This window comes from Hibiscus syriacus, unplaced genomic scaffold, assembly GCF_006381635.1.
Source record: "Hibiscus syriacus cultivar Baekdansim isolate YM2019G1 unplaced genomic scaffold, ASM638163v2 tig00006449_pilon, whole genome shotgun sequence".
NCBI classification, from domain to species: Eukaryota; Viridiplantae; Streptophyta; class Magnoliopsida; order Malvales; family Malvaceae; genus Hibiscus; species Hibiscus syriacus.
In genome coordinates, this window is record NW_024062099.1 from 150,744 (window position 1) to 162,877 (window position 12,134).

At 37.3% G+C, this 12,134-nt stretch overlaps 3 pseudogenes; 2 read left to right on the forward strand and 1 right to left on the reverse strand.

Annotated features, from left to right (window-relative positions):
* Window positions 1–62: 62 nt before the first annotated feature.
* Window positions 63–1,375, reverse strand: LOC120200685 (annotated as a pseudogene).
* An 893-nt stretch (window positions 1,376–2,268) lies between these two features.
* LOC120200690 lies at window positions 2,269–2,942 on the forward strand (annotated as a pseudogene).
* A 1,268-nt stretch (window positions 2,943–4,210) lies between these two features.
* LOC120200694 lies at window positions 4,211–12,134 on the forward strand (annotated as a pseudogene).

Here is a 12,134-nt window from a genome sequence, read left to right on the forward strand (position 1 = left end):
CTATTTGATTGGATAAAAAATAAATTGAATCAAATAAAAATATTAAAAAATCTAATTACATATTAAATTGTGAGAGGCACATTATATTGAACACACTTTTGGCAGAGTTTAATAAGTCTCGGGTGTGCCAGTTGAAGGTCCAACTCTTCCTGTGGTTACAATGGTGCAGGCTTTTCGAGAGTGTGGTATAAAGCACTGGAATCTGAGAAAATTAGTAAAGTGTTGAGTTTCCATGGGAGATTAAAAGAAGGGTCCTTGTATTGCCACCTCAGTAAGTCACTAACTCTCCTTAGCAGGCCGATGCGGCATACTGCTGTAATCTATGCTATGACAAAGCTCACCTGAAGAAATGAAACACACGTTTAGTCAGACAACTTGTTTATTGTTCTGTTTGCTGTCACTAGCAAGGCACCTGTCTAAACAACAGCCGATCCTTTTCACTAGTGCACCGCTTTCTCCATCACGAAACTCCAAAAACAGTGTAAAAGACTGAATACTCGGGAAATGCTCCACCATATAAGCTCACGTGCATGCACGTAAAGCTAAAAATTAGAGTGATACAATGGAAAGACTTTGAATACCATATTTTAACATATATTCAAGTTTGATATACGTATTTAATATATATATATATATATATAATACTAATAATAATGGTTTTAGTGGGAAGATATCTTTAGAACCCGAGAGGTTTACGTGTAGGGACAATAATCAATGAGGATAAGATGTTGGCTAAGGTCAACTGAAACTTGTAAAAAGAAGAAAAAAATCTTACAGATGAAGGTGGAAGTGACTTGGCGAGTTCAACACTCCTGATAAACCCTTCCAAATTCCGATCACAACCGGCGTTATGGCTCGTATCTCGACGGCGTAAACAAGCATCCCTTTGAAACCAATGTCGTGGACTCTCCTAACGCAGTTGGCCGCATCCTCCGTGGTTTCACCTGCTCAAAATGTTGAAAGAAGGTATGTTTTACGGTTTTCAAATTTCAATATGGCATCACGTACAAAACTTGTTTCCATGAGTCTGGAATTCATAACCCACATGGCGAAATCGACGAAACGCTCATTGGAAGCCAACCCGAGGGTGGTCGATGAACGTAGGAGTTTCAAGGTTGAAACCGAAGCGAAAAGCTTTTGGTGATCATAAAGGTTGAGGGTTGTGGTGGTGGTGATAGGTTCGTTAAGGGAAGTCAGCTGTTTTACGAAGTCATTGGGTTCAGGCTTTTGTCGAAATTGAGGGGTGAAACGGCGGCAATGGAGGCGGTGGAGGCAGAGTTAAGAAACCTGGTGAATGAAGGGAGGTTGTTGAGGAGCTTTCTTGAGAGAAACTTTGTTGTCATAGAAGGGAGCGACCGGACATAACAGAAGTCTTGGTCTTTAAAGGAAATTTTTTTTATATTAATAAAAGTATGAAACAAGGTGGGAATATATAGAACAAAGTAATAATTTTTTATAAATTTAATTTAAATTAATTAAATATTAATGATGTAAAAAATAATAGGAAAATTTACAAGTAGGTGACTAAAAGGATAAATTGTAAGCAGGTTGACATGTTGATGACTAGTAATGCAAAGTTTCTATCTAATTTATTAACCGGAAAAAACGTTTCATGGGTCTGTCCCGTGTTATATCTGTTACCAATTTTTATGATAAACTCACATTTAATACCTCAAAATAATACTTTTATTCTATTTTAAGCACTCAATTATTTTTTAAAATTTTATATTTACCATTTAGTTTTATTTTGGTCACCTTGTTAAAACATTAACGGTGATAATGACGTGTTACCATAAGATAATATCACATTATTATTGAAAATAAAATAAACTCACACTTAACTCTTTTAACATTTTAGTCGAGGATGATGAACAATGACGGATTTAGAAATATTTTTCTATGATGAACGTATATATATATATTAATAATAGAAATTTTTTCGTACAAAAAGATACAAATAAAACTTTAAAATAAATATCATCAATTAAACAAGTAACTAATAAAAAAATAATTAAATATCAACCTTGAATAATACATGCATCCGCTATATATTATCACTACCTTCCGATTAATACAAGGCAAACCTTGTGAGCATATAATAGTACCGATGATCACTATGTACTACCACGATGTTTCTCAACTGCCTGCAATGTCCAAACTTGGAAAACCTCGTCACACTGCTAAACGTAGTCTGTATAAATTCGGTACATTTCCACTCGTTTCTCCACTGCAACAAACAAAAAAACAGAGAAATTATAATCTACCCTTCTCCTAAATCAAAGATGTCGAAGGCAGAGCTTGTTATTCTTGACCATTGGGTTAGTCCATTTTGCATGAGGGTGAAGATTGCCTTGAACGAGAAAGGCCTTCAATACGAAGCTCGAGCCGAGGACTTGGTCGGCAGCAAAAGCGAGTTATTACTCAACTCCAACCCCATCTACAAGAAAGTCCCCGTGTTTCTACACGACGGAAAACCCTTGTGCGAGTCTACTATCATCGTTAACTACATCGAGGAGACTGGTCTTCCCCTCCGCTACTCCCGCCGTGTTCGTATGGCCGAGCTCAGGCACGCTTTTGGGCTGATTATATTGACAAAAAGGTATTTGATGCGTGCGGGAATATATGGAGAAGCAAAGGGGAGGTAGCAGTGGAAGCTAAAACGGAGTTTATAGAGATATTGAAGGAATTAGAAGGTGCCTTGGGGGACAAGGATTACTTCAATGGTGCCACGTTCGGATTCGTTGACATCATAGCAATCCCTCTGACCTGTTGGTTCTTTGCGGTGGAGAAGATCGGCGGGTTTAACGTGGCGGATTTGTGTCCCAAGTTCTACGGTTGGATGAAGAGGTGTTTGCAAGGGAGAGCGTGGCCAAAGTAATCGCAGACCCTGAAAAGTGTACGAGTTTGTCTTAATGTTCAGGAAAATGCAGGGCATCGACTAAGCCTTTCCCCTTCACTTCCAGCAAGATACAGTAATAATCGAAGGGGAAACAAAGCAATCACAATTAATGTCTTCTTTTCTAATTGCAAACGCTCGCTGCTTTTACCTTGTCCTGCCTTTTTTTAGTAGTTCTCTTTTCAAATGAAATTATGACCAATTACCAGTTGGTCTCGAGGTGAAAGACGAGAGTTAAAATCTTAATATTACGGTGGGAATGGATTAAGTTAAAGAGGGTTATTTTATAAAATTAGATATTAATAATTGTATTAAAATAATAAATAAAATTACTTTTATGACTTACAATATGTTATTAAATTTAATAAAATATTTTTTCATTTGGGTTAAATTTGATTGGGTCTAGTGTGGTTAAAATATAGTTATGCCTTAATTCTTAATAATTTGAGTTTAATAAAATTATGTGTTTTGGATGTTCGATTCACTTGAACACCGTTGTTTGCAGCTGCTATATATTATCAACTTCATTTACTTTCTCCGGTGATCACGATGATCACAATTTTATATTGTATATGCATACATGTCTATTTATCTTAATTTAAAGATTAAATTTGATCACAACAAACGCATAAAAAAAAAACAAAGTAGTAATAGTTTAACTGAACGAGTAAAGTATCACAAAAATCATTTTTATTTTGATTTGAATATACATCCATTTAAGAATCGGATCGAATCGAGGTACGGCTTGGTTTGTTCAAAGAAACATGTATGATCCCAATCCCAAAAATATTTGTATGCTTCCTCCATCCGGAGAGAAATTTTCATCCCCAAAACATGTATGGCAACTGTGAACATGTATATATATTTTTATGGATTTTAGGGTTTCGATTTAGCATGAAGGGTAACAAACTTTCTAAAGGCATTTCCACTAATTGATATAACAAGATGATGGACAGTAGCATATGCAGATGTTGGCACCACACGTTGATAAAATTTGAATATATAGTTTCTTGTAGGCATTAAATGCTTTGAACCCCCTACATTTCTACCATTGCAACCAACAACGTTGTACCACCACAGCTTTTGTAGTTTCCTTCACCTAAAATCGTTTATCCTCTATATTATTAAAATTAAAATTTTATATTTTTATTTTATTTTTAATATAGTAATAAAAATAGACCCTTGAATTTGTGATTAGAGGAAAGTGATGGACTTTGGATTACCCAAAGTCAAAGTTAAAGTAATAATTATATTCTCTGTTTCTGACAATTGTTTTCTATATTTACTCTTTGTTTTTTTTTTATTTCACTGGAAAAGGACTCCACCTGTTGATGACTCCACCCTATTAAAACTATAATGGAGCGCTATCAATCGGTACTTGTGACAGCGACCACTGGAGGATGGTCGCACATGCTCTGCTGTCGTATCACACCACCTCATAGACGCTCCAGATTCTCCCGTACGGATGACCCAACGGTCCAGATTGTCTCTCCTCCAAGCTCTTTAAACTCTTATCTCTCTCTCTCTCTCTCTCTCAATACTTCCTGCTGCTTCAGCTTCAGTTTTTGGTGGTCCACTCCCCTATAAAAACCACTTTCTTCCTTACCCTTGTTTTTTTAGTTGTTTTGGCTGAGTTTTTTTTGTGATTTAAGAAAACCCCTTACCCTATACCCATGGCGTTGTGATGGAAGAAGAAGAGGAAACTCTTTCATCTTCTCCTCCTTCCTCCACTTTCCGGGATTAAGATCTAAAATGGGGTTTGCTTTTTCTTTTTTCTTTTATTTTAAATTTTTAGGGGTTTTGCCATTTCATGTGCAACGATTGCAGTACGAGTGAAAGGTTGTGATTTGTTGGGTTTCTTACTTTAATTTAGAATTATCTTCTTTCGAACCAGAAATTAAGGTTGATACTTGATATGAAGCTTTCAACATCAGGCCAGGGTCAGCGGCAGGCTAACGAAGGTATTTTTTTTGTTCAAAGTTTTTTAAATATGATACATTTTTCATGTATCTAAATTTTGTTACAGATGCACATAAATGATTTATTTGATCATATTTCTTCATTTATTCAAATTAACGATGAATGAACAATGATTATTAGGGGAAAACAAGTGCTTGAATCCTGAGTTATGGCATGCCTGCGCTGGCCCATTGGTTTGTCTACCCACCGCGGGACCCGTGTCGTCTACTTTCCTCAGGGTCATAGCGAGCAGGTCTTTTTTTACAAATAAATAAAATAAAATTATACGCAATCAATATATCTCCTTTTCTTTCCGGGTCATAAGTGACGTTTGTTAGTTCCAAATACAATGGAAAATGTGATCAATTTTCAGGTAGCTGCCACCACTAACAAGGAGGTCGACACCCACATTCCAAATTACCCCAACTTGCCTCCTCAGTTGATATGTCAGCTCCACAATGTCACCATGCATGTAAGTTCATTCCCTTTTATCTCTCCATTTTCAGTCGTTCAATGGCTATAGAGTTCAAACATTGCTTATGCATGTGTTATAATTTCAGGCTGATGTTGAGACAGATGAGGTATACGCCCAAATGTCACTGCAGCCTTTGACACCTGTAAGAAGCATGGCTTTCTTCTTCACTTCAATATGTAGTTTTGGGTTTTATTTTATATGTTCTCTTTTGCCATATAGGAAGAGCAGAAGGATACGTATCTTCCTATGGAGTTGGGGATTCCAAGCAAGCAGCCGACCAATTATTTCTACAAGACACTGACAGCAAGTGATACTAGTACCCATGGTGGTTTTTCTGTTCCTCGTCGTGCTGCTGAGAAAGTTTTCCCCGCCACTGGTAATCTATGACTTATATATCTTCTGCCTTCGAGCCAGTTTCTTAGTGCTGACGTGTTTATTCTTTTTTTTGCAGGACTTCTCCCAGCAGCCACCAGCTCAGGAACTTTTTGCAAGGGATCTACATGACGTTGAGTGGAATTTAGACATATATTTAGAGGTTAGTTTCAACTACTGCTCCAATCTAAGCATTCTCATAGCTTATAATCACGTCTAGGTTATTTGTTCTTTTCTCCTAAACCCTCCAGCCCACCTCTCTCTTCCAATATTTAAAGAAATAAATAGTTCCTTTTTTTCTTTACAAGTTAATTATTGGTGTCAGTGGGACATCGGACTTATATCCGTGTTTTTGTTTAATGACATTTTCTTTGATTTTGGTTAATAGTACCTAATAGTTCAAAAAAGGGAGTTAACTGAGTCATATACGTTGTCTACTATGCAACTTACATTTATTTAAGTTTTTCAGTGCCTGGTGCATATGGTTTTAAGTCATTTTATCTCCCTAGTTTTATGGTTGTCTTTGTTTCAGAGGTACGGTGCCTTTGCTGTATTTCAACCTGGCACTAAGCTAACTTTAGACACGGTAATGATTCACAAAAGTGAAGACTGATAGGTTGCTTTTTCTAGCCCGTATTCTTGAAACATCAACTTTCAAATGTAGAGAGGCATCAAAGCCATAGATCAGTAAGATGCGGACACTCTCAGAAGATCAATGTTCAAGTTAAAATTTTATGATGCATGCTTTAAGAGAATATGGAAGTTACTGCCACTTGCTTAGTTATCATTGCAATGTGTAATTAGAACCGGTATAAATTTTCTCCTTAAATATTGAAAACCTTGTAACTAAGTGGTTTATCTTGGCAGGGTTTAGGACTGGGAACTAACAATTATTAAATAAATTTCTAAACTCAAAAGTATATCAACTGAGGTTTACGTATCCTAGATTTTGTTCTGAGTTGATTGACTAATATATTTTATATATCAGGCACGCGACTTTAGTCATTAGTGTATTCACTTGATATTTTCTATAATGGTTCTTTTTGTGCCTGTAGGGAACTATGATTGGACCGTCTTTTTGTAATCTGCTTTAGACTACTATTTTAGTAATAAACTAGATTTTCTGTTGTTGGACACTAAAACTATTCATCTAAGACTACAACTATTGATTTTCTATTTAAGTTGATGTGGTGTCACCCGACTTGCAGGACAGCCTAAACGTCACCTTCTTACTACAGGCTGGAGTGTGTTTGTTAGTGCCAAGAGACTTGTTGCAGGGGATTCTGTTCTTTTTATTTGGTATTCATATTCTTCTTTTTCCTAATCATGCTGCTGAATAATTTTTAAATGGTACATTGCATTATTGCCATATATTGTCAAATTTTGTAATTAGGAATGAAAAGAACCAGCTTCTTTTGGGAATTCGCCGTGCCGCTCGCCCACAAACTGTAATGCCATCATCTGTTTTATCTAGTGATAGCATGCACATTGGACTACTTGCTGCTGCAGCTCATGCTGCTGCAACTAATAGCTGCTTTACAGTATTTTATAATCCGAGGTGGTGATGATTTCTTACCTCTGATTGATTCTTTATGTCTTATCTGTTAACAAAGTTGTTTTTCTAATATGCAGAGCAAGCCCATCTGATTTTGTGATACCCTTTTCAAAATATGTCAAAGCTGTTTTCCACACACGTGTCTCAGTCGGGATGCGTTTTAGGATGCTTTTTGAGACAGAAGAATCAAGTGTTCGTAGGTATTATTAATGGTTCTTGAAAGTCCATCTATATATTTTAATTAGAATTTTTTGCTGAACTTTTTATACGGTGGCAAATAACTTGTGTATATATTGAAGTGAAGCTGTTTTATGCTGATTACAATTATGAGGTAAAAGGATCATATGATAAAGAAGCTTGGTCCTTGTTTTAGTATTTGAAACTTTTTCTTTTTTTTACCTTAAAAATGGTTGGATTTTATTAGCTTTAGTAGAACTAGAGTAACTGTAATGGTTAACAAAACTTTGGCTATTGCATCATGCTTTACTAGTCCATGCCACATTTTTGTTATTATTTTGAACTTCAGGATAATAGGTCAAGGTTTCAACTTTTCTATTATGAGACTTCAAATATTTTTATGCCACATAGGAGCGATTGAGTGTTTTTGCCAACTTTGTTCTTTTTTCTGTCAAACTCACATCCGGTTGATTTTGTTTCCCAGCAACCCAGCCGAAGTTTGTTTGTTGTAAGCCTGCTATTGAAAGTGTAGTCTTAATGCAATAATGCATTGCTCTCAATAATGTGGAACCAAAGAGCTATTCTTTTTATATTGCACCATTTATTTGTTCATATTTAAATGCCAAACCTCCCCTTTTCTAGGTATATGGGTACAATAACAGGAATAAGTAGTTCGGATCCCGTTCGCTGGCCAAATTCCCATTGGCGGTCTGTGAAGGTAAATTTTAACATATTTATGCATGGATCACTTAATAGATGGTGCATGGTATATTTCTTATTGTTCGCGATGATATGATGTTATATTCTATTTTTTTGGGATAAGTTTCATTCATTGTCCAGCAAGCAATACTCTGCTACAAAAATACATCAGTAATCACTGTCCATCCCAAAACTATACGTGGCAGCAAATTCCCCAAACTATACAAGGCTTGTTATTTAACCTATCATTCATGGTTATCTTTACATTGAAAAGTTTAGCACAAACTGTTTCTTTTATTCCATCTATAACCATCATTTCAGTACTATTGCCTATCGAATGCACTAGCACAAACTGTTTCTTTTATTCTATCTATAACCATCATTTCAGTACTATTGCCTATCGAATGCACCTCCTAAATATCGTACAGGTAATTGCAACTTTTGCAAACCCTGTGACCTCTTGCACTTGTTGTAAAGTAGCTTGAGACATGTCAATCTAATACACCTCGCTTTTAGAAGGGTTTAGTTGTAGCCTGTAGAATTTTGAAATAGAATGCTTTCTCATATCTGTATTCATCGACATTATGGGTATATATGCCTGTAGAATTTTGAAATAGAATGCTTCTCATATCTGTATTCATCAACACTATGGGTATATACAAGTATAAAGGTCCTATAATATGTAGAGTAATATCTTACATTAACTATGTAATATCCTACATTAAATACAATATATATTAATCCTAAGATTAGCCTACAAATATCTCCTAGTTGTTCTCCAGTTTTCACATACTCTGTAGTAATCAAACCTTTGAGTTTGTAACAATTGGAACTATACATCCCAAATTGCATTCCCCAGTTTACATTCTTTGTATGTATATCCTTTGAGTTTTGTTAATAGATGCAAAATGCTAAAATTAAGGACCCCATCAGTAGTCACCTCAAGTCCCATTAGGATGCATGGCATTTTACATCTGATTATGAATTTTTTTTTACCTGCTCGCTTTTCTTTTTCCTTTTAATTGAATTTGATTTCTTGCCCACTGCTATGTGTAGGTTGGTTGGGATGAGTCAACAGCAGGTGAGAGGCAGCCAAGGGTATCATTGTGGGAGTTGAGCCTTTAACAACATTTCCAACGTATCCATCCCTATTCCCCCTCAGATTGAAACGCTCTTGGCATTTTGTTCCTCATCTTTGCATGGTAATTCTTTCTGAGCTTATTCCCTTAAGCTCCTTTCCTAAGGCTTGGCATTTATTTTAAATTTAAGCTTTGAGATTGATTAACCTGTTCTTTCGGGGCTGTGGAATTATGATTGTCGGCTGCTTTAGGCAAAGTGTGTTTGATAAATCTTCTTGGGGGGGGGGGGGGGAGAAAGGGGGAACTGAAGATAAAACTTTTTTTACAAGAGCCTTGATGAGAAGGATGGCTCTCCAATGTGATAAGACATGAAGATTTAGTTTTGATGGTCAGGCTTTTCTGTCCATTTCTTTGGAGGGTCTTTGGAGGTTCATCTCTCCATACTCAAGTTCAAATGTGTGTCGGACATGGGTACTTCAAGAAATATGACGAGTTGAAGTTACTTAGAGATATTTCAAATGCTCTGCCAGTATTAGAATCTATTAGGTGTACCAATTTCATGTACAAGTGATTTACAAAATCAATGAAAATGATTATCGTGCGGCTAATGTCTGGCTTTCACTGCTTACCTTAACTTGGACAGTTTGATCATGATGCATGGGTAATATGATTGCTGTGTTCTTGCAGATAACAGAGATGATATATAATGGATTAATGTGGCCAAGGGGGGATCTGGAGAGCAAGGACTGCAACCGCTGAATCTTCAGCCTTTCTGCTCATACCCATGGATGCAGCAGAAACTAGATCCTAGTTTCCCTGGAAATGATTATAATCTGCAGTACCAACACATACTAGCCAATGGATTGCAGAACTTTGTGAGTGGGGATCTGCTGAGACAGCAGTTGCAGCAATCTTACGCTCAACAGCCAAGCAGCCATAGTTCACTTTTGCAGCAGCAGCGAGCTGCTTCACAGTCAGTTCTACATGACGTTTATGCAGGCACAGCAATCCCAAATTCTAACCGGGAGCTTTCCCCCAGTCCTTGGACAAGAAGTGAGCAATCACTCAGAGGAGCAGATTCAGCAACAGCATAGCGTGATTCAAAGTGATAGCTCCAGCAGAGGCAGCTGGTGAATGAGCCTTCATCATTTCTGAAACCAGATTTTATCGACTCAGCAAAGTTCTCAGAATCTGGTCCCCCTCTTCTGAATATGCTGGGTTCATTGTGTCCTGAAAGCAGTGCAAATCTTTTGAACTTCTCCACAACTGGTCAGTCAATGCTAGCTGACCAGTTACCCCAACAGTCCTGGGCCCCAAGTATACCCATTCACAGGTAAATGCCTTGCTAGCTCAACATCTGGTCCACAAGTTTCTCCTGGAAAAGATTCTATAACAGAGCTAGATATTGTTAACACGGATGCTCAGAATCCTACTCATTTTGGTGTTAACAACGATTCCTATGGCCCTCTATTCCAACCCAATGCCTGGTTTCACGACATCTTCAAGTAAAGCTGATGTGCCCTCAATTCCATTGGGGATCCCTCATTCCGAATCCTCTGTATGGTTTCATGCAAGACTCCTCAGAGTTGCAGGGCACAGGGCTATTTGACCCACCGACTCCACCTCCAACATTTGTCAAGGTATATGGACTGTAGTTTCTAATGTGGATTTCGTATTCATCATACTTCTCTCAAGGTACAATGATGATCTATGTTTTCGTTTTTTGGCAGGTTTATAAATCGGGGTCGGTGGGACGCTCATTGGACATCTCCGGTTCAGCAGTTACCATGAGCTGCGAGAGGAGCTGGCTCAGATTTGGAATTGAGGGGAAGTTGGAAGACCCTCTTAGATCAGGCTGGCAGCTTGTTTTGTCGACAGGGAGAATGATATTCTTCTCCTTGGAGACGACCCATGGGAGTAAGTATTTTCTATTGTTATAAATTAGTCAAACTCCTCATGCAGAGGCACGCATGCATGCTTTATATGCTGTTAGATTGGATTCACAAGTAAAGAACTCGGCATTGCATTTCAAAACATGTTCTCTGCATACTCATGAAAATGAGATCATTTTTATAGTTGGACAGATATCTTCAGTCATCCGACCTTTTTACTATTGATTTCTAAAGTCAAATCAACTAAAGTTCTGATCGTTTCAGGTTAGTCTTTTGAATTAATTTAGGTTTGTACCGGTTAGTGTTAGGGTTCGGGCTAGGCAAATTTGGATTGTTGACTTTTCCTGATCATAGATAGGTAGTGTTCGGATTCTGGTCAACTTTGCCAGCAGTTGTTTAAACTAATTGGAAAAATACAGCCCTCTCCTTTAACTGCTTAAGCAACTGTTTCATCATTGTACATATCCTTTACAATGGAATTGCAACATCGACATCGCAAGACCGAATCACGTGGTTTGTGTTAAAACACGTTTAGCTTTTCCTCGTATTTTGATGACATTACATTTGTTTATCATTTCGGCATTTAAGCGCATGAAAGCATGGTTAATTTTTGTTTGGATAATGAAACTGCAGGGCATTTGTGAATAATGTTTGGTACATTAAGATACTTTCACCGGAGGATGTGCAGAAGATGGGATAGCAGGTGGTGCCTTTTAGCTGATTCCGAGGTTGAAAGATGAACAGCACCAGCACCGGCATTATCACTGGTGGCCGAGGTCGTATCTTGGTCTGTCTACTCTTAACATGTTGGTTGAGTTGAATAAGAACCAAATTCCAGTAAATTTTGCAGTATCCACTCTTGGTGTGAAGAACCTTCCCACTATGTGTAGGACTGTTGTATGCTATTTGAATTGCAAGCACGATCACATATCAGAATCAGACTCGATCTACTATGACTTCATTATATTGTAATGGTTCTAATGACATCTGCATGCTTTTCTTACAGAGTTCTATTCAGGGCCGGCCCTGA